Here is a 21636-nt window from a genome sequence, read left to right on the forward strand (position 1 = left end):
TAGGTACTTATTTAAGCGAGGAAGTAGTCTGTGACCGATTAAAACATTTAAAGATTAATAAATCACCAGGGCCCGATGGCATTCATCCAAGGGTTCTAATGGAGCTTCACTCTGAACTGGCAAAACCGCTATCTTTGATCTTTAAGGATTCAGTTATATCAGGTATGGTTCCCAAAGACTCGCGTATAGCGGAAGTAGTGCCTATATTCAAAAAGGGAAGTAAAGCTGAACCAGGTAATTATAGACCAGTTAGTCTTACATATATAGTGGGGAAAGTATTGGAAGGTATTCTAAGAGATAGTATTCAGAAGTTCCTTGAAACCAATAAGGTCATTAAAAGGAATCAACATGAGTTTATGAAGGACAGATCCTGTCAAACCAACTTACTTGGCTTTTATGAAACAGTAAGCGCAAACCTAGATCAGGGTAAAGACGTGGATGTAATCTTTTTAGACTTTGCCAAAGCGTTCGATACTGTACCACACATGAGACTTATCTACAAGCTACAAGAATCAGGGCTAGGAAGCACAATATGCACTTGGGTCAAAAACTGGTTAGATAATAGGGAGCAGCGCGTTGTGGTTAATGGATCTTTTTCAACTTGGACTGAAGTGCTAAGTGGTGTGCCGCAAGGCTCAGTATTAGAACCGCCATTGTTCAATATTTTCATTAACGACCTAACAGAAGGTCTAGAGAGCATGGTGTAAATTTTTGCAGATGATACCAAATTGTGTAAGGCTATAAATACAGAGGAGGATGCCGAGTCTCTTCAGAACGACTTAGTTAAATTAGAAGCATGGGCAGCCAAATGGAGAATGAGCTTCAACACAGACAAGTGTAAGGTAATGCACTGTGGTAACAAGAACAAAAATTACACCTACCTACTAAATGGGGTAAAATTAGGGGATTCTGTACTGGAAAAGGACTTAGGTGTCCTCATAGATAGCAAGCTAACCAGTAGTACCCAAAGTAGGACTGCAGCAAAGAAGGCTAATAAGATATTAGCATGCATAAAACGCGGTATTGATGCTAGGGACGAGAGTATTATACTCCCATTATATAAATCACTAGTGAGGCCACACCTTGAATACTGTGTACAATTCTGGGCACCGTACTACAAAAAGGATATCCTGGAGCTTGAAAAGGTACAGAGGAGGGCGACCAAACTAATTAAGGGCATGGAGACGATGGAATACAAGGAAAGGCTTGAAAGACTAGGCATGTTTACATTGGAAAAACGGAGAATAAGAGGGGATATGATCAACATCTACAAATATATAAGGGGACAATACACAGAGCTTGCGCGGGACCTGTTTTTGGTTAGATCAACACAGAGGACTCGTGGACACTCGCTCAGGTTAGAGGAGAGGAGATTCCGCACAATACGGCGTAAAGGCTTTTTCACGGTAAGGACAATACGTGTTTGGAATTCCCTGCCCGAGGGAGTTGTAATGGCGGAATCTGTCAACACCTTTAAGAATGGGTTAGATAAATTCCTAATGGATAAGGATATCCAGGGGTATGGTGCATAGTCATGCATTATAGTTACTATAAATAGGGATAAAATGCAACGGCTGACAGCAGCATCAGTCAGAAATTTTAGTCAAATCATCATGCATAGGAGACCACAAATAGGTTGAACTCGATGGACAATTGTCTTTTTTCAACCTCAGATACTATGTTACTATGTTACTAGTGTGCCTTGTTCATGTGCATCTATAAGCTCTGTGACTACATGCAGTTTGAACTGAGCTGTGACTTTAAAAAAAAAATATATAGTTAAGTTCTATTGTTTGTACTGTTTGGTGTGCTTTGTTCTCTTGTTTGTACTGTTCTGCACACTGTACCCCAGTACGCTGTGACAATGTTTCATCGATGTACAGTAAACTGCCGTATGTTTGTGCCACTGCTCTGTTTCTCTGTAACTATTCAGCTTGCTGCAGCCTTTGGCCTAAAGCGGATGAAAACAATATTGTGAGCTGTAAGGTGGTAAAAATTAACTGGAAATGAGTGGAAATTAATGCTATTGAGGTTAATATTTTTCTAGGAACAAAATGGCCTAAATTATGTGATTTTAGCTTTTTATGTAAATTTTTGGAAAAAATACAAACCCAAAACCAGTCACAATCAAAATCCAAATCCAAAACCAGATGACAAATTAGAACCAAAACTAAAACCAGCAAAAATGGTCCGGTGCACTTCTCTAGTTTGCGGCCCTGCTGAGGTAGGAGCATAACTAAAGTTAAGAGGTTGGTGAATCAACTGCTCATGGAGTGGAGAGTGCAGAAGCTTGAGGTGCTGGAGGTGTCCTAGGCAGTCCTGGCAATGATGAGAGACAGTCCACATCAAATTCAATACCAGAATACAAGATTGGAACTCTAGTTGTGAATACCTGGAACCAGTGAAGGAACTCCAGCAACCTGCTACAGAACTCAGAACTTTATATTACTGAACCTGGAGTTGGTACACTGAATTCAAGCAGGAACCGGAGTCTTATGTATGGAAGTCTGATAACTGCTGTAGCCAGCATCCTCGGACTGCTCTGTTTCAGACCTGAAACTGGATTCAGGATCCAAGACTAAGAGGGGAAGCAGAGACACACTACACAGGACCACCAGCTAACCAGCTGGTAGGATGTGGAACTTGAACACTACCCCACCCTGGAATCAGACCCCAGACCCACAGGAACACAGTGTAGGGGCGCCAAACATAAAATCATCCTCTCTCTGTTACCTCTCCATTTCTGTTGCTTGCACATTAGCATCAGTTCCCCATTTCGCTGGCTTGCCACTCTGGCTCCTTCTTGATCCTCAAGTTTCTCCTCTTTTCCTGGTATACTATGGGGAATGTAGTCTTCATCCTCCACAATGGATTAATATGTGTTACATGTCCTGTAGGGCACAAAGAGGTGATCGATACTAAGTACCGGGGCCTCTCTTATGTCCCAAAATTTCCAATAAGGTTTAACTGCATCTCCCTAATATTGCACAACCACACCTCCCCAAATAACATGCTGTAATCAATCTGTAGGCCTCTGTCAATAGCCAATGGCCAAGAGGCATATCTGAATTTTCTGTTAACTGTCCCTAGAAAGAGTAATCCACTGCCGCATGTACCATTGGTGGCTATGTGCCCAACATACAGTACTCACATACAGTATGCTCTTTTAGGCAGAGCAGCAGTGAACGCAATATACCTTAAACTTTCCAGCCAATTGGGGGTATGAGTTATGTATGTAAACAGGACATTTATGTAATGTGCTCTATTCAGCTTAGAAATACACGGCTTCTGTAATTGGTAAACACTGTAATGTCTTTGCTTGCTTTTTAAAAGAACAGTCTACAATTATTTTCCTTAGTTTATCATTAAACCCCTTAACGGCTGAGGGCCGTCAAGTTAAACTCATTCAGTGACAAACAATTAAACTTAACATCTAAAATAAAGTCTCAGTGACTTGAATTTGGCAGAAAAACTTGACAGCTATTTATTTATAAGTAGTAAACTAATAAATCTAAAAATAAAAAAAGAAATCAAGGGTATGGTGGCCAGAAAGAACGATAGTAACAGTCCACACCAAAGCTCTATACAAACCCAGTCAAGTCACAACACTAAAACACTAAACAAAGGTATCCACTCAACCTCCACTTGACTACCCGCCCGTCCGGGTGGTGAGGCTGCCCTCGTTAAGGTGATCCAGCAGATATTATAACAGTCATCAAAGGTGAGTGCACCCAAAATAATTAGCAAACTCAACCAACAACAGGTAATAATCCGTTCTTTCCCGCCACCGTAACCGTCGAATCCCAACAACAACCACCTCAACATAACAAAAACAAAGGGAGGGAGGGGAAATCTTCTAGAAGAGGCTGACTTAACTGCCAGCTCCCTTACAACAACTCAGGGACAACCCCTACCCTCTGCACCCATAGGCCACTAAAAACCTGATGTTTCCCTGGTCCGCCCCCAGCCTGAGGGGTTTAACCCTCTCCTGTCCTATTCAGTCCTTACGCTCTCCTTCTTCTCCCAATATACTGTATTCAGTTTTAATTACTTTCTGCTAGAGTTATGCGCCAGACCATTTTTGCTAGATTTGGCTGTGATTCATTGTGCGGCATTGGATTTGCCAAACTGCCGCGACTGCTCTTGGATTTGATTTTTTTTGGGGGGAAATTGACAAAAAAAAGCACATCGTTTGGGCCTTTTTTGTTCCTAGAGTATTGTTAACCTCAATAACATTAAATTCCAGTCATTTCCACTCAGTTTTGACCACCTCACAGCTCACAATATTATTTTCACCAATATTAGCCAAAAACTGCAGTGAGCTGGCTGGTTACTAAGCGAAAGAGCAGTGGCACAAACACATGGCAGTTTATAGCAGATCTATGAAACCAGGCCCGGCGGAACCCGCTCAGCAAAGGGACACGGAGCAGGTAAGCGCTTTACTGGATAGGCGCTGTCCCTGCTCTGTATCCCTCTGCTGTCAGTGACTATTGGTGCTGCTGGCTGCCGCTGCACCTATCACACTATTGCAGGCAGCTGTGTGTGGCTATGGTGAGCCAGATATATGTAAAAAAAAAAATGATAAAAAGTGGTGTCGGTGTCCTCTCCGGAGTGACCCAGGCTTCAGCAGCACCACCCCCATATGTTCCGCAGCACTTCGGAGTGCTGTTTCGGCCAGCCACGCCGTTCCCCTCTCCTTCCGCAATGAAGACCCCGGAGTCCTCACAGCTGTGGTCGGTGGCGCACAAGGAAAAACGCGCTCACCTGGACCCCAGTAAGTACACCAGCATTGTGGTGGCCACTGTGGGTAGAGACAGGCAGTGCTGAGCCAGAAATCAGGCATCCTGAGTGGGTGGCTCTGAGCACAGCGGTTCAGGTCACTGGGCAGGAGAGAGGCACAGGGCTGCAGGGGGATCTGTTCTCTAGGTCGACAGTAACTAGGTCGACAGGGTTTCTAGGTCGACAGGGTTTCTAGGTCGACATGTTCTAGGTCAACAGGTCAAAAGGTCGGCATGAGTTTTTCACAATTTATTTTTTTAACCTTTTCATACTTAACAATCCACGTGGACTACGATTGGAACGGTAATCTGTGCTGAGCGAAGCGAGGCAGTTTGCCCGAAGCATGGCATGCGAAGCGAGCCATGCGAGGGGACACGGTGCACTGATTGGGGTTCCCGGTCACTCTACAAAGAAAACGACACAAAAAAAAAAAAACTCATGTCGACCTTTTCACCTGTCGACCTAGACCAGGTCGACATAAAGACCCTGTTGACCTAGTTACTGTCGACCAATAGTGGTCGACCTAGACACTGTCAACCTAGTTACTATCTACCTTCCATACCACACCCGGCCTCAGGAACTCACCTGGCATAACATACCCACTGAGGCTCCGGGATGTTGTGATATTGCAGACACCCGGACGTCTTAAGGTCCCTACAGACTCGGCGACCCGCCGCCAAGCTGCCCGACTGTCGATATGGCAGATGGGTGACCCGGCAGCGGGGGGAGTGAAATTTCTTCACCCCCCACCACCTGGCTCCAAATCAATGCATGCTAATATAGATGATATTGTCCATATTGGCCTGCATGTTTAAACGAGCCGGCACCAGTGATGAACGATCGCGGGGCCACGCATCATTCATCGCTGGTGCCTACACACTGAAAGATATGAACGGTATCTCGTTCATTAATGAACGAGATTGTTCATATCTTTCACTGGTATCGACCAGTGTGTAGGGCTCTTAACTGTACCCCATTTCACACACACACACACAAGCTCTGTCATTGTGTCACCCCCCCCCCCCCCCGAGTTCTGTTGCTTTGTCACTCCTCATGTTCTGTCGCTGTGTCACACCCCCCTCATGTTCTGTCACTGTCAACTCCCGTGTTCTGTCACTGTGTCACCCCTCCCATGTTCTGTTACCCCCCTGTGTTCTGTCGCTTTGTCACTCCCCATGTTCTGTTGCTGTGTCACACCCCCTGTGTTCTGTCGCTTTGTCACTCCCCATGTTCTGTCGCTGTGTCACCCCCCCCTCTGTGTTCTGTCGCTGTCACACCCCCCTCTGTGTTCTGTCACTGTGTAAACCCCCGTGTTCTGTCATTGTGTCACCCCCTCCTGTGTTCTGTCACTGTGTCACCCCCTCCCGTGTTCTGTCGCTGTGTCACCCACCCATGTTCTGTCGCTGTGTCACCCCCCTTCGTGTTCTGTCACTGTGTCTCCAGCTCCCGTGTTCTGTCGCTGTGTCACCCCCTGTGTTCTGTCGCTGTGTCACCCCCCCCTGTGTTCTGTCACTGTGTCACACTCCCCTCTGTGTTCTGTCACTGTGTCACACCCCCCTCATGTTCTGTCACTGTGTCACATTCCCTCTGTGTTCTGTCACTGTATCACACCCCCCTTGTGTTCTGTCACTGTATCACCCCTTCATATTCTGTTAGTGTATCACACTCCCCCCGTGATCTGTCACTTTGTCACCACCCCCCTTTTTCTTTTAATGTGTCACACCCCTCTCTGGGCTCTGTCCCAGTGCCTCAAACACACCCTCTCTGTCCTATCCCAGTCACTGTGTTACACCCCCCCGTGTTCTGTCATAGCCACTGTGTCACCCAGTTACTGTGTCAACCCCACTCCCCGCGTTCTCTCCCAGACACTGTACCCCCTCCCCTGGATACCCTGCACGGGGCTGTAACTAGCGGTGTGCCAGTGGTGCCTGGCAGACAGCGCATATGCACTTATGCACTGTGGGAGCAGATCCTCTGGCAGCAGCCTCACAGCCTATGTCCGTCTGTCAGCCACATGGTACTGTAGCTGCAGCACCAAGTTACTTGTGACATAGGTAGTTGGACAATGCTGCAGATTTCCATCCTTCATTACGGTCCGCCCCTGCCGGCCATACTGTTTAAAAGGGGTCTCTACCTGGAGTAATGTGTAAAAAGGGCTCTACCATGCGTAATGTGTTAAAGGGGTCTCTACCTGGCATAATGAGTAAAAGGGGTCTCTTCCTGGCGTAATGTGTAAAAGTGGTCTCTACCTGCCGTAATGTGTAAAAGGGGTCTCTACCTGGCGCAATGTGTAAAAGAGAGTCTACCTGAAGTCATGAGTAAAATGGGTCTCTACCTGCCATAATGTGTAAATGGGGACTCTTCCTGGCGCAATGTGTAAAAGAGAGTCCACCTGAAGTAATGAGTAAAAGGGGTCTCTACCTGGCACAAGGTGTAAAAAGGGTATCTACCTGGCGTAATATGTAATGTGTAAAAGGGACTCTACTTGGAGTAATGTGTAAAAGGGGACTACCTGGCGTAATGTGTAAAAGGGGACTCTACCTGGTGTAATGTGTAACAGAGACTACCTGAAGTTATGAGTAAAATGGGTCTCTACCTGGTGTAATGTGTAAAAGGTGACTCTGCCTGGTGTAATGTGTAAAAGGGGTCTCTAACTGGCGTAATATGTAATGTGTAAAAGGGACTCTACCTGGAGTAATGTGTAAAAGTGGACTACCTGGCGTAATGTGTAAAAGGTGACTCTACCTGGCATATTGTGTAAAAAGGGTCTCTACCTGGTGTAATATGTAATGTGTAAAAGGGACTCTACCTGGAGTAATGCGTAAAAGGGGACTACCTGGCGTAATGTGGAAAAGGGGACTCTACCTAATGTAATGTTTATAAATGGTGCTACAGTGTGGCGTAATTTGAATAATCAAGACTACTGTGCGGCGTAATATGAATTGGTATTATTTTGTGACCATGCCACTTCCCCATGAAGCCATGTCCTTATATTTTTGCAGCGCACTTGCGGCACACACTGTCCCTGTTTTAAATATGAGGGGGAGGGGGGCACCAATTCTCTTTCTGGCATAGGGCACAAAAATCTCTAGCTCTGACCCTGCAGCTTGTTGAATGCAGCTTCCCCGGAAATCTGCTCTGTTTACTAGATCCAGTAGACCAGCAGCAGCTGCAGACACTTCTGTTTCTATGGTGTGTTAAGTAGAGATGTTCACCGGAAATTTTTCAGGTTTTGGTTTTGGATTCGGTTCCGCAGCCGTGTTTTGGATTTGGACGCGTTTTGGCAAAACCTCCCTGAAATTTTTTTGTAGGATTAGGGTGTTTTTTTTTTTTTTTTTTTTTAAAACCCTCAAAAACAGCTTAAATCATAGAATTTTGGGGTAATTTTGATCCTATAGTATTATTAATTTCAATAACCATAATTTCCACTCATTTCCAGTCTATTCTGAACACCTCACACCTCACAATATTATTTTTAGTCCTAAAATTTGCACCGAGGTCGCTGGATGACTAAGCTAAGCGACCCAAGTGGGCGACACAAACACCTGGCCTATCCAGGAGTGGCACTGCAGTGTCAGACAGGATGGCACTTAAAACAATTGGCCCCAAACATCACATGATGCAAAGATAAATAAAATAAAAAGAGGTGCAAGATGGAATTGTCCTTGGGCCCTCCCACCCACCCTTATGTTGTATAAACAGGACATGCACACTTTAACTAACCCATCATTTCAGCCACAGGGTCTGGCACACGACTGTGGCTGAAATGACTGGTTGGTTTGGGCCCCCACCAAAAAAAAAGCGATCAATCTCTCCTTGCTCAAACTGGCTCTACAGAGGCAAGATGTCCACCTCATCATCTTCCTCCGATTCATCACTCCTTTCACTGTGTACATCCCCCTCCTCACATAGTATTAATTCGTCCCTACTGGAATCCACCATCTTAGGTCCCTGTGTACTTTCTGGAGGCAATTGCTGGTGAATGTCTCCACGGAGGAATTGATTATAATTCATTTTGATGAACATCATCTTCTCCACATTTTCTGGCAGTTCCCTCGTATGCCGATTGCTGACAAGGTGAGCGGCTGCACTAAACACTCTTTCGGAGTACACACTGGAGGGTGGGTAACTTAGGTAAAATAAAGCCAGTTTGTGCAAGGGCCTCCAAATTGCCTCTTTTTCCTGCCAGTATACGTACGGACTGTCTGACGTGCCTACTTGGATGCGGTCACTCATATAATCCTCCACCATTCTTTCAATGGTGAGAGAATCATATGCAGTGACAGTAGACGACATGTCAGTAATCGTTGGCAGGTCCTTATGTCCAGACCAGATGTCAGCACTCGCTCCAGACTGCCCTGCATCACCGCCAGCGGGTGGGCTCGGAATTCTTAGCCTTTTCCTCGCTCCCCCAGTGGCGGGAGAATGTGAAGGAGGAGCTGTTGACGGGTCACGTTCCGCTTGACTTGACAATTTTCTCACCAGCAGGTCTTTGAACCTCTGCAGACTTGTGTCTGCCGGAAAGAGAGATACAACATAGGTTTTAAATCTAGGATCGAGCACGGTGGCCAAAATGTAGTGCTCTGATTTCAACAGATTGACGACCCGTGAATCCTGGTTAAGCGAATTAAGGGCTCCATCCACAAGTCCCACATGCCTAGCGGAATCGCTCTGTTTTAGCTCCTCCTTCAATGTCTCCAGCTTCTTCTGCAAAAGCCTGATGAGGGGAATGACCTGACTCAGGCTGGCAGTGTCTGAACTGACTTCACGTGTGGCAAGTTCAAAGGGTTGCAGAACCTTGCACAACGTTGAAATCATTCTCCACTGTGCTTGAGTCAGGTGCATTCCCCCTCCTTTGCCTATATCGTAGGCAGATGTATAGGCTTGAATGGCCTTTTGCTACTCCTCCATCCTCTGAAGCATATAGAGGGTTGAATTCCACCTCGTTACCACCTCTTGCTTCAGATGATGGCAGGGCAGGTTCAGGACTGTTTGCTGATGCTCCAGTCTTCGGCACGCGGTGGCTGAATGCCGAAAGTGGCCCGCAATTCTTCGGGCCACCGACAGCATCTCTTGCATGCCCCTGTCGTTTTTTAAATAATTCTGCACCACCAAATTCAATGTATGTGCAAAACATGAGACGTGCTGGAATTTGCCCAGATGTAATGCACGCAGGGCCGGTTCAAGCCCGCTCGGCGCCCCGGGCAGGAAATGGGGCGTGGCCTAATACAGGGGGCCTGGTCAGTTACGCCCCCTGTACATTACTAGCGCCGCTTGACTGCTGAGCGGTGCGCGATGACTTCATCGCGCACCGCTCAGCAAAGGTACACTCCACGAAGGGAAACTAGACGCTACGCGTCTAGTTCCCTTCACAGGAGGCGGGGACACAGCGGGCAGCGGGCAGCGGACGGGGGACACAGCGGGCAGCAGTGGCGGATCTTGCCACGGTGCGGCGCCCTCCGGATGGCGCCAGCGCCCTCCGGAAGGCGGCGCCCCGGGCAAAAGTCCTGCTTGCCCGTGGCAAGATCCGCTACTGAATGCACGCACAATATTGCTGGCGTTGTCCGATGTCACAAATCCCCAGGAGAGTCCATTTGGGGTAAGCCATTATGCGATGATGTTCCTCAGCTTCCGTAAGAGGTTTTCAGCTGTGTGCGTATTCTGGAAAGCGGTGATACAAAGCGTAGCCTGCCTAGGAATGAGTTGGCGTTTGCAAGATGCTGCTACTGGTGCCGCCGCTGCTGTTCTTGCTGCAAGAGGCAATACATCTACCCAGTGGACTGTCACAGTCATATAGTCCTGAGTCTGCCATACTCCACTTGTCCACATGTCCGTGGTTAAGTGCACATTGGGTACAACTGCATTTTTTAGGACGCTGGTGACTCTTTTTCTAAGGTCTGTGTACATTTTCGGTATCGCCTGCCTAGGGAAATGGAACTTAGATGGTATTTGGTACCGGGGACACAGTACCTCAATCAAACAACAACAGAAAAGACTGCTTGTACAGCGCCTCACCCAAAAATGTGAATACGTAAACCAAAACAACAATATAGATAACAATATATGTATAAATATAAAGAAACTCCTGAGACACTGCGCTTGCCACAAGCCACTATGTGAAGATGGATGGAGAAACTGAACAAAAACAAAAGTGGCCGCGCTGTGTGTCAGAAGTTTTGTAATAACAGAGAGCACAACGTGTATGAAAGATTTAAATATTTAATATCATAAAAGACAATCAATTAATAAAATTAAATGCACACCTAAATCTGTCTCAGGTGATGAATCAAGTCCTGTTTAGTAGTGCAAAAAGGAAAGATGTAAAACGGATAAGCACAGTTCCAGATAACACGCTCTATCATTCACCGGATAAATGATGATGCATGTAATACCTCTCCTGAATGGGCTGGTCTTAGCCGAGCGTCCCCGGCTAATGAGTCCTGCGTTGCCCACTGTACTGCACAGATGAGGGGATTGATCACGTACCCGGTATTAGGCGCCTGCCGTTATGGAGGAGTGTGTGGCCGTATCGTGTTTCCGTAACACCGGGTACGTGATCAATCCCCTCATCTGTGCAGTACAGTGGGCAACGCAGGACTCATTAGCCGGGGACGCTCGGCTAAGACCAGCCCATTCAGGAGAGGTATTACATGCATCATCATTTATCCGGTGAATGATAGAGCGTATTATCTGGAACTGTGCTTATCCGTTTTACATCTTTCCTTTTTGCACTACTAAACAGGACTTGATTCATCACCTGAGACAGATATAGGTGTGCATTTAATTTTATTAATTGATTGTCTTTTATGATATTAAATATTTAAATCTTTCATACACGTTGTGCTCTCTGTTATTACAAAACTTCTGACACACAGCGCGGCCACTTTTGTTTTTGTTCAGTACCTCAATCAAGTCTGTAGTTGCCTGTGAATTAACGGTGGATAACGAAAACACGTTTCTCACCGCCCAGGCTGCCAAGGCCTGAGTTATCCGCTTTGCAGCAGGATGACTGCTGTGATATTTCATCTTCCTCGCAAAGGACTGTTGGACAGTCAATTGCTTACTGGAAGTAGTACAAGTGGTCTTCCGACTTCCCCTCTGGGATGACGATAGACTCCCAGCAGCAACAACAGCAGCGCCAGCAGCAGGAGGCGTTACACTCAAGGATGCATTGGAGGAATCCCAGGCAGGAGAGGACTCGTCAGACTTGACAGTAACATGGCCTGCAGGACTATTGGCTTTCGTGTGTAAGGAGGAAATTGACACTGAGGGAGTTGGTGGTGTGGTTTGCAGGAGCTTGGTTACAAGAGGAAGGGATTTAGTGGTCAGTGGACTGCTTCCGCTGTCACCCAAAGTTTTTGAACTTGTCACTGACTTATGATGAATGCGCTGCAGGTGACGTATAAGGGAGGATGTTCCTAGGTGGTTAACGTCCTTACCCCTACTTATTACAGCTTGACAAAGGCAACACACGGCTTGACACCTGTTGTCCGCATTTGTGTTAAAATAATTCCACACCGAAGAGGTGATTTTTTTTGTAATTTGACCAGGCATGTCAATGGCCATATTCGTCCCACGGACAACAGGTGTCTCCCCGGGTGCCTGACTTAAACAAACCTCCTCACCATCAGAATCCTCCTTGTCAATTTCCTCCTCAGCGCCAGCAACACCCATATCCTCATCCTGGTGTACTTCAACAGTGACATCTTCAATTTGACTATCAGGAACTGGACTGCGGGTGCTCCTTCCAGCACTTGCAGGGGGCGTGCAAATGGTGGAAGGCGCCACCTCTTCCCGTCCAGTGTTGGGAAGGTCAGGCATCGCTCCCGACACAATTGGACTCTCCTTGGGGATTTGTGATTTAGAAGAACGCACAGTTCTTTGCTGTGCTTTTGCCAGCTTAAGTCTTTTCATTTTTCTAGCGAGAGGATGAGTGCTTCCATCCTCATGTGAAGCTGAACCACTAGCCATGAACATAAGCCAGGGCCTCAGCCGTTCCTTGCCACTCCGTGTCGTAAATGGCATATTGGCAAGTTTACGCTTCTCCTCAGACGCTTTTCATTTTGATTTTTGGGTCATTTTACTGAACTTTTGTGTTTTGGATTTTACATGCTCTCTACTATGACATTGGGCATCGGCCTTGGCAGACGACATTGATGGGTCTTCATCGTCTCGGCCATGACTAGTGGCAGCAGCTTCAGCACGAGGTGGAAGTGGATCTTGATCTTTCCCTATTTTACCTTCCACATTTTTGTTCTCCATTTTTTAATGTGTGGAATTATATGCCAGTACCAATAGCAATGGCCTACTACTGTATATACTGCGCACAACTGAAATGCACCACAGGTATGGATGGATAGTATACTTGACGACACAGAGGTAGGTAGAGCAGTGGCCTACTGTACCGTACTGCTATATATTTATATATTGGTGGTCAGCAAACTGGGCAAAACTGAAAAGCACCAAATGTATGGATGGATAGTATACTTGACGACACAGAGGTAGGTAGAGCAGTGGCCTACTGTACCGTACTGCTCTTTATTATATACTGGTGGTCAGCAAACTGTGCAAAACTGAAATGCACCACAGGTATGGATGGACAGTATACTTGACGACATAGAGGTAGGTAGAGCAGTGGCCTTCTGTACCGTACTCCTATATATTATATACTGGTGGTCAGCAAAATTATGCACTGTACTCCTACTATATTCTACACTGCAGCACAGATATGGAGCGTTTTTAAGGCAGAGAACGTATAATACTGGTGGTCACTGGTCAGCAAAACTCTGAACTGTACTCCTCAAATATAATACTAGTGATGTGCACCGGAAATTTTTCGGGTTTTGTGTTTTGGTTTTGGATTCGGTTCCGCGGCCGTGTTTTGGATTCGGACGCGTTTTGGCAAAACCTTCCTGAAAACTTATTGTCGGATTCGGGTGTGTTTTGTATTCGGGTGTTTTTTTACAAAAAACCCTCAAAAACAGCTTAAATCATAGAATTTGGGGGTCATTTTGATCCCACAGTATTATTAACCTCAATAACCATAATTTCCACTCATTTTCAGTCTATTTTGAACACCTCACACCTCACAATATTATTTTTAGTCCTAAAATTTGCACCGAGGTCGCTGGATGACTAAGCTAAGCGACCCAAGTGGCCGACACAAACACCTGGCCCATCTAGGAGTGGCACTGCAGTGTCAGACAGGATGGCACTTCAAAAAATAGTCCCCAAACAGCACATGATGCAAAGAAAAAAGAGGTGCACCAAGGTCGCTGGATGGCTAAGCTAAGCGACACAAGTGGCCGACACAAACACCTGGCCCATCTAGGAGTGGCACTGCAGTGTCAGGAGGGATGGCACTTCAAAAAAATAGTCCCCAAACAGCACATGATGCAAAGAAAAAAAGAGGCGCAATGAGGTAGCTGTGTGACTAAGCTAAGCGACCCAAGTGGCCGACAAACACCTGGCCCATCTAGGAGTGGCACTGCAGTGTCAGGCAGGATGGCACTTCAAAAAAATAGTCCCCAAACAGCACATGATGCAAAGAAAAAAAGATGCGCAATGAGGTAGCTGTGTGACTAAGCTAAGCGACCCAAGTGTCCGACACAAACACCTGGCCCATCTAGGAGTGGCACTGCAGTGTCAGACAGGATGGCACTTCAAAAAAATAGTCCCCAAACAGCACATGATGCAAAGAAAAAAAGAGGCGCAATGAGGTAGCTGTGTGACTAAGCTAAGCGACCCAAGTGTCCGACACAAACACCTGGCCCATCTAGGAGTGGCACTGCAGTGTCAGGCAGGATGGCAGTTCAAAAAAATAGTCCCCAAACAGCACATGATGCAAAGAAAAAAAGAGGCGCAATGAGGTAGCTGTGTGACTAAGCTAAGCGACCCAAGTGGACGACACAAACACCTGGCCCATCTAGGAGTGGCACTGCAGTTTTCTAACAAGAGGATGAGTGCTTCCATCCTCATGTGAAGCTGAACCACTAGTCATGAACATAGGCCAGGGCCTCAGCCGTTCCTTGCCATTCCGTGTCATAAACGGCATATTGGCAAGTTTACGCTTCTTCTCAGACGCTTTTAATTTTGATTTTTGGGTCATTTTACTGAACTTTTGTGTTTTGGACTTCACATGCTACTATGACATTGGGCATCGGCCTTGGCAGACGACGTTGATGGCATTTCATCGTCTCGGCCATGACTAGTGGCAGCAGCTTCAGCACGAGGTGGAAGTGGATCTTGATCTTTCCCTATTTTACCTTCCACATTTTTGTTCTCCATTTTTTAATGTGTGGAATTATATGCCAGTATCAATAGCAATGGCCTACTACTATATATACTGCGCACAACTGAAATGCACCACAGGTATGAATGGATAGTATACTTGACGACACAGAGGTAGGTAGAGCAGTGGCCTACTGTACCGTACTGCTATATATTATATACTGGTGGTCAGCAAACTGTGCAAAACTGAAATGCCCCACAGCTATGGATGGATAGTATACTTGACGACACAGAGGTAGGTAGAGCAGTGGCCTACTGTACCGTAATGCTATATATTATATAGAGATGAGCGGGTTCGGTTCCTCGGAATCCGAACCCCCCCCCGAACTTCAGCCTTTTTACACGGGTCCGAGGCAGACTCGGATCTTCCCGCCTTGCTCGGCTAACCCGAGCGCGCCCCGAACGTCATCATCCCGCTGTCGGATTCTCGCGCGGCTCGTATTCTATCGCGAGACTCGGATTCTATATAAGGAGCCGCGCGTCGCCGCCATTTTCACACGTGCATTGAGATTGATAGGGAGAGGACGTGGCTGGCGTCCTCTCCGTTAGAATAGATAGAGACACTTGAGTTGATTACTTAGTAATTTTGGGGAGCATTAGGAGTACTCAGAGTGCAGAGTTTTGCTGATAGTTAGTTACTAGTGACTGACCACTTTATTATTTAATATAATCCGTTCTCTGCCTGAAAAAAAACGATACACAGTCACATACCATATCTGTGCTCAGCCTCAGTGTGCTGCATTATTGATAATATCATCTATGTATATCTGACTGTGCTGAGTGCTCACTGCTCACACAGCTGAATTGTGGGGGAGACTGGGGTGCAGTTATAGCAGGAGTACAGTGCACACTTTTGCTGCCAGTGTGACTGACCAGTGACCACCAGTATATTGTCTGCCTGAAAAAGTTAAACACTCCTGTGGTGTTTTTTTTTTAATTCTATAAACGCATTCTGCTGACAGTGTCCAGCAGGTCCGTCATTCATTATATTATATAAATATTTACCTGCAGTAGTGTTATATTTTTTTTGTTCATCTCTATCATCTTTATCATCTCTATATTAGCAGACGCAGTACGGTAGTCCACGGCTGTGGCTACCTCTGTGTCGTCAGTGCTCGTCCATAATTGTATACCTACCTGTGGTGGGTTTTTTTTTTCTATCTTCTTCATACTAGTAGTTTAGGAGTCTGCTGACAGTGTCCAGCAGGTCCGTCATTATATTATATATACCTGCAGTAGTGATATATATATATTTTTTATATCATTATCATCTCTATACTAGCAGACGCAGTACGGTAGTCCACGGCTGTGGCTACCTCTGTGTCGTCAGTGCTCGTCCATAATTGTATACCTACCTGTGGTGGGTTTTTTTTTTCTATCTTCTTCATACTAGTAGTTTAGGAGTCTGCTGACAGTGTCCAGCAGGTCCGTCATTATATTATATATACCTGCAGTAGTGATATATATATATATATATATTTTATATCATTATCATCTCTATACTACAAGACACAGTACGGTAGTCCACGGCTGTAGCTACCTCTGTGTCGTCAGTGCTCGTCCATAATTGTATACCTACCTGTGGTGGGTTTTTTTTTTCTATCTTCTTCATACTAGTAGTTTAGGAGTCTGCTGACAGTGTCCAGCAGGTCCGTCATTATATTATATATACCTGCAGTAGTGATATATATATATTTTTTATATCATTATCATCTCTATACTAGCAGACGCAGTATGGTAGTCCACGGCTGTGGCTACCTCTGTGTCGTCAGTGCTCGTCCATAATTGTATACCTACCTGTGGTGGGGTTTTTTTTCTATCTTCTTCATACTAGTAGTTTAGGAGTCTGCTGACAGTGTCCAGCAGGTCCGTCATTATATTATATATACCTGCAGTAGTGATATGTATATATTTTTTATATCATTATCATCTCTATTCTAGCAGACGCAGTACGGTAGTCCACGGCTGTAGCTACCTCTGTGTCGTCAGTGCTCGTCCATAATTGTATACCTACCTGTGGTGTGTTTTTTTTTTTTATCTTCTTCATACTAGTAGTTTAGGAGTCTGCTGACAGTGTCCAGCAGGTCCGTCATTATATTATATATACCTGCAGTAGTGATATATATATATATTTTTTATATCATTATCATCTCTATACTAGCAGACGCAGTACGGTAGTCCACGGCTGTGGCTACCTCTGTGTCGTCAGTGCTCGTCCATAATTGTATACCTACCTGTGGTGGGTTTTTTTTTCTATCTTCTTCATACTAGTAGTTTAGGAGTCTGCTGACAGTGTCCAGCAGGTCCGTCATTATATTATATATACCTGCAGTAGTGATATATATATATTTTTTATATCATTATCATCTCTATACTAGCAGACGCAGTACGGTAGTCCACGGCTGTAGCTACCGCTGTGTCGTCAGTCACTCGTCATCCATAAGTATACTAGTATCCATCCATCTCCATTGTTTACCTGAGGTGCCTTTTAGTTGTGCCTATTAAAATATGAAGAACAAAAATGTTGAGGTTCCAAAAATAGGGAAAGATCAAGATCCACTTCCACCTCGTGCTGAAGCTGCTGCCACTAGTCATGGCCGAGATGATGAAATTCCATCAACGTCGTCTGCCAAGGCCGATGCCCAATGTCATAGTACAGAGCATGTAAAATCCAAAACACAAAATATCAGTAAAAAAAGGACTCAAAAATCTAAAATAAAATCGTCGTCGGAGAAGCGTAAACTTGCCAATATGCCATTTACCACACGGAGTGGCAAGGAACGGCTGAGGCCCTGGTCTATGTTCATGGCTAGTGGTTCAGCTTCACATGAGGATGGAAGCACTCAGCCTCTCGCTAGAAAAATGAAAAGACTTAAGCTGGCAAAAGCACAGCAAAGAACTGTGCGTTCTTCGAAATCACAAATCCACAAGGAGAGTCCAATTGTGTCGGTTGCGATGCCTGACCTTCCCAACACTGGACGTGAAGAGCATGCGCCTTCCACCATTTGCACGCCCCCTGCAAGTGCTGGAAGGAGCACCCGCAGTCCAGTTCCTGATAGTCAGATTGAAGATGTCAGTGTTGAAGTACACCAGGATGAGGAGGATATGGGTGTTGCTGGCGCTGGGGAGGAAATTGACAAGGAGGATTCTGATGGTGAGGTGGTTTGTTTAAGTCAGGCACCCGGGGAGACACCTGTTGTCCGTGGGAGGAATATGGCCATTGACATGCCTGGTGAAAATACCAAAAAAATCAGCTCTTCGGTGTGGAAGTATTTAAACAGAAATGCGGACAACAGGTGTCAAGCCGTGTTTTGCCTTTGTCAAGCTGTAATAAGTAGGGGTAAGGACGTTAACCACCTCGGAACATCCTCCCTTATACGTCACCTGCAGCGCATTCATCATAAGTCAGTGACAAGTTCAAAAACTTTGGGCGACAGCGGAAGCAGTCCACTGACCAGTAAATCCCTTCCTCTTGTAACCAAGCTCACGCAAACCACCCCACCAACTCCCTCAGTGTCAATTTCCTCCTTCCCCAGGAATGCCAATAGTCCTGCAGGCCATGTCACTGGCAATTCTGACGAGTCCTCTCCTGCCTGGGATTCCTCCGATGCATCCTTGAGTGTAACGCCTACTGCTGCTGGCGCTGCTGTTGTTGCTGCTGGGAGTCGATGGTCATCCCAGAGGGGAAGTCGTAAGACCACTTTTACTACTTCCACCAAGCAATTGACTGTCCAACAGTCCTTTGCGAGGAAGATGAAATATCACAGCAGTCATCCTGCTGCAAAGCGGATAACTGAGGCCTTGGCATCCTGGGCGGTGAGAAACGTGTTTCCGGTATCCATCATTACTGCAGAGCCAACTATAGACTTGATTGAGGTACTGTGTCCCCGGTACCAAATACCATCTAGGTTCCATTTCTCTAGGCAGGCGATACCGAAAATGTACACAGACCTCAGAAAAAGACTCACCAGTGTCCTAAAAAATGCAGTTGTACCCAATGTCCACTTAACCACGGACATGTGGACAAGTAGAGCAGGGCAGACTCAGGACTATATGACTGTGACAGCCCACTGGGTAGATGTATTGACTCCCACCGCAAGAACAGCAGCGGCGGCACCAGTAGCAGAATCTCGCAAACGCCAACTCTTTCCTAGGCAGGCTACGCTTTGTATCACCGCTTTCCAGAATACGCACACAGCTAAAAACCTCTTACGGCAACTGAGGAAGATCATCGCAGAATGGCTTACCCCAATTGGACTCTCCTGTGGATTTGTGGCATCGGACAATGCCAGCAATATTGTGTGTGCATTAAATATGGGCAAATTCCAGCAAGTCCCTTGTTTTGCACATACCTTGAATTTGGTGGTGCAGAATTATTTAAAAAACGACAGGGGTGTGCAAGAGATGCTGTCGGTGGCCAGAAGAATTGCGGGACACTTTCGGCGTACAGGCACCACGTACAGAAGACTGGAGCAACACCAAAAACGCCTGAACCTGCCCTGCCATCATCTGAAGCAAGAAGTGGTAACGAGGTGGAATTCAACCCTCTATATGCTTTAGAGGTTGGAGGAGCAGCAAAAGGCCATTCAAGCCTATACAACTGACCACGATATAGGAGGTGGAATGCACCTGTCTCAAGCGCAGTGGAGAATGATTTCAACGTTGTGCAAGGTTCTGCAACCTTTTGAACTTGCCACACGTGAAGTCAGTTTAGACACTGCCAGCCTGAGTCAGGTCATTCCCCTCATCAGGCTTTTGCAGAAGAAGCTGGAGACATTGAAGGAGGAGCTAACACTGAGCGATTCTGCTAGGCATGTGGGACTTGTGGATGGAGCCCTTAATTAAAACCTACGTTGTATCTCTCTTTCCGGCAGACACAAGTCTGCAGGGGTTCAAAGAACTGCTGGTGAGAAAATTGTCAAGTCAAGCGGAACGCGACCTGTCAACATCTCCTCCTTCACATTCTCCCGCAACTGGGGGTGCGAGGAAAAGGCTCAGAATTCCGAGCCCACCTGCTGGCGGTGATGCAGGGCAGTCTGGAGCGACTGCTGATGCTGACATCTGGTCCGGACTGAAGGACCTGACAACGATTACGGACATGTCGTCTACTGTCACTGCATATGATTCTCTCACCATTGAAAGAATGGTGGAGGATTATATGAGTGACCGCATCCAAGTAGGCACGTCAGACAGTCCGTACGTATACTGGCAGGAAAAAGAGGCAATTTGGAGGCCCTTGCACAAACTGGCTTTATTCTACCTAAGTTGCCCTCCCACAAGTGTGTACTCCGAAAAAGTGTTTAGTGCCGCCACTCACCTTGTCAGTAATCGGCGTACGAGGTTACTTCCAGAAAATGTGGAGAAGATGATGTTCATTAAAATGAATTATAATCAATTCCTCCATGGAGACATTCACCAGCAGCAATTGCCTCCACAAAGTACACAGGGAGCTGTGATGGTGGATTCCAGTGGGGACGAATTGATAATCTGTGAGGAGGGGGATGTACACGGTGATGAATCGGAGGATGATGATGAGGTGGACATCTTGCCTCTGTAGAGCCAGTTTGTGCAAGGAGAGATTAATTGCTTCTTTTTTGGTGGGGGTCCAAACCAACCCGTCATTTCAGTCACAGTCGTGTGGCAGACCCTGTCACTGAAATGATGGGTTGGTTAAAGTGTGCATGTCCTGTTTATACAACATAAGGGTGGGTGGGAGGGCCCAAGGACAATTCCATCTTGCACCTCTTTTTTCTTTCATTTTTCTTTGCGTCATGTGCTGTTTGGGGAGTGTTTTTTGGAATGGCCATCCTGCGTGACACTGCAGTGCCACTCCTAGATGGGCCAGGTGTTTGTGTCGGCCACTAGGGTCGCTTATCTTAGTCACACAGCTACCTCATTGCGCCTCTTTTTTTTCTTCTTTGCGTCATGTGCTGTTTGGGGAGTATTTTTTGGAAGGGCCATCCTGCGTGACACTGCAGTGCCACTCCTAGATGGGCCAGGTGTTTGTGTCGGCCACTAGGGTCACTTATCTTAGTCACACAGCTACATCATTGCGCCTCTTTTTTTTCTTCTTTGCGTCATGTGCTGTTTGGGGAGTATTTTTTGGAAGGGCCATCCGGCCTGACACTGCAGTGCCACTCCTAGATGGGCCAGGTGTTTGTGTCGGCCACTAGGGTCGCTTAGCTTACTCACACAGCTACCTCATTGCGCCTCTTTTTTTCTTTGCGTCATGTGCTGTTTGGGGAGTGTTTTTTGGAAGGGCCATCCTGCGTGACACTGCAGTGACACTCCTAGATGGGCCAGGTGTTTGTTTCGGCCACTAGGGTCGCTGAGCTTAGTCACACAGCTACCTCATTGCGCCTCTTTTTTTCTTTGCGTCATGTGCTGTTTGGGGAGTGTTTTTTGGAAGGGCCATCCTGCGTGACACTGCAGTGCCACTCCTAGATGGGCCAGGTGTTTGTGTCGGCCACTAGGGTCGCTGAGCTTAGTCATCCAGCGACCTCGGTGCAAATTTTAGGACTAAAAATAATATTGTGAGGTGTGAGGTGTTCAGAATAGACTGAAAAT

This window comes from Pseudophryne corroboree, chromosome 3 (genome assembly GCF_028390025.1).
Source record: "Pseudophryne corroboree isolate aPseCor3 chromosome 3, aPseCor3.hap2, whole genome shotgun sequence".
Lineage (NCBI taxonomy): Eukaryota > Metazoa > Chordata > Amphibia > Anura > Myobatrachidae > Pseudophryne > Pseudophryne corroboree.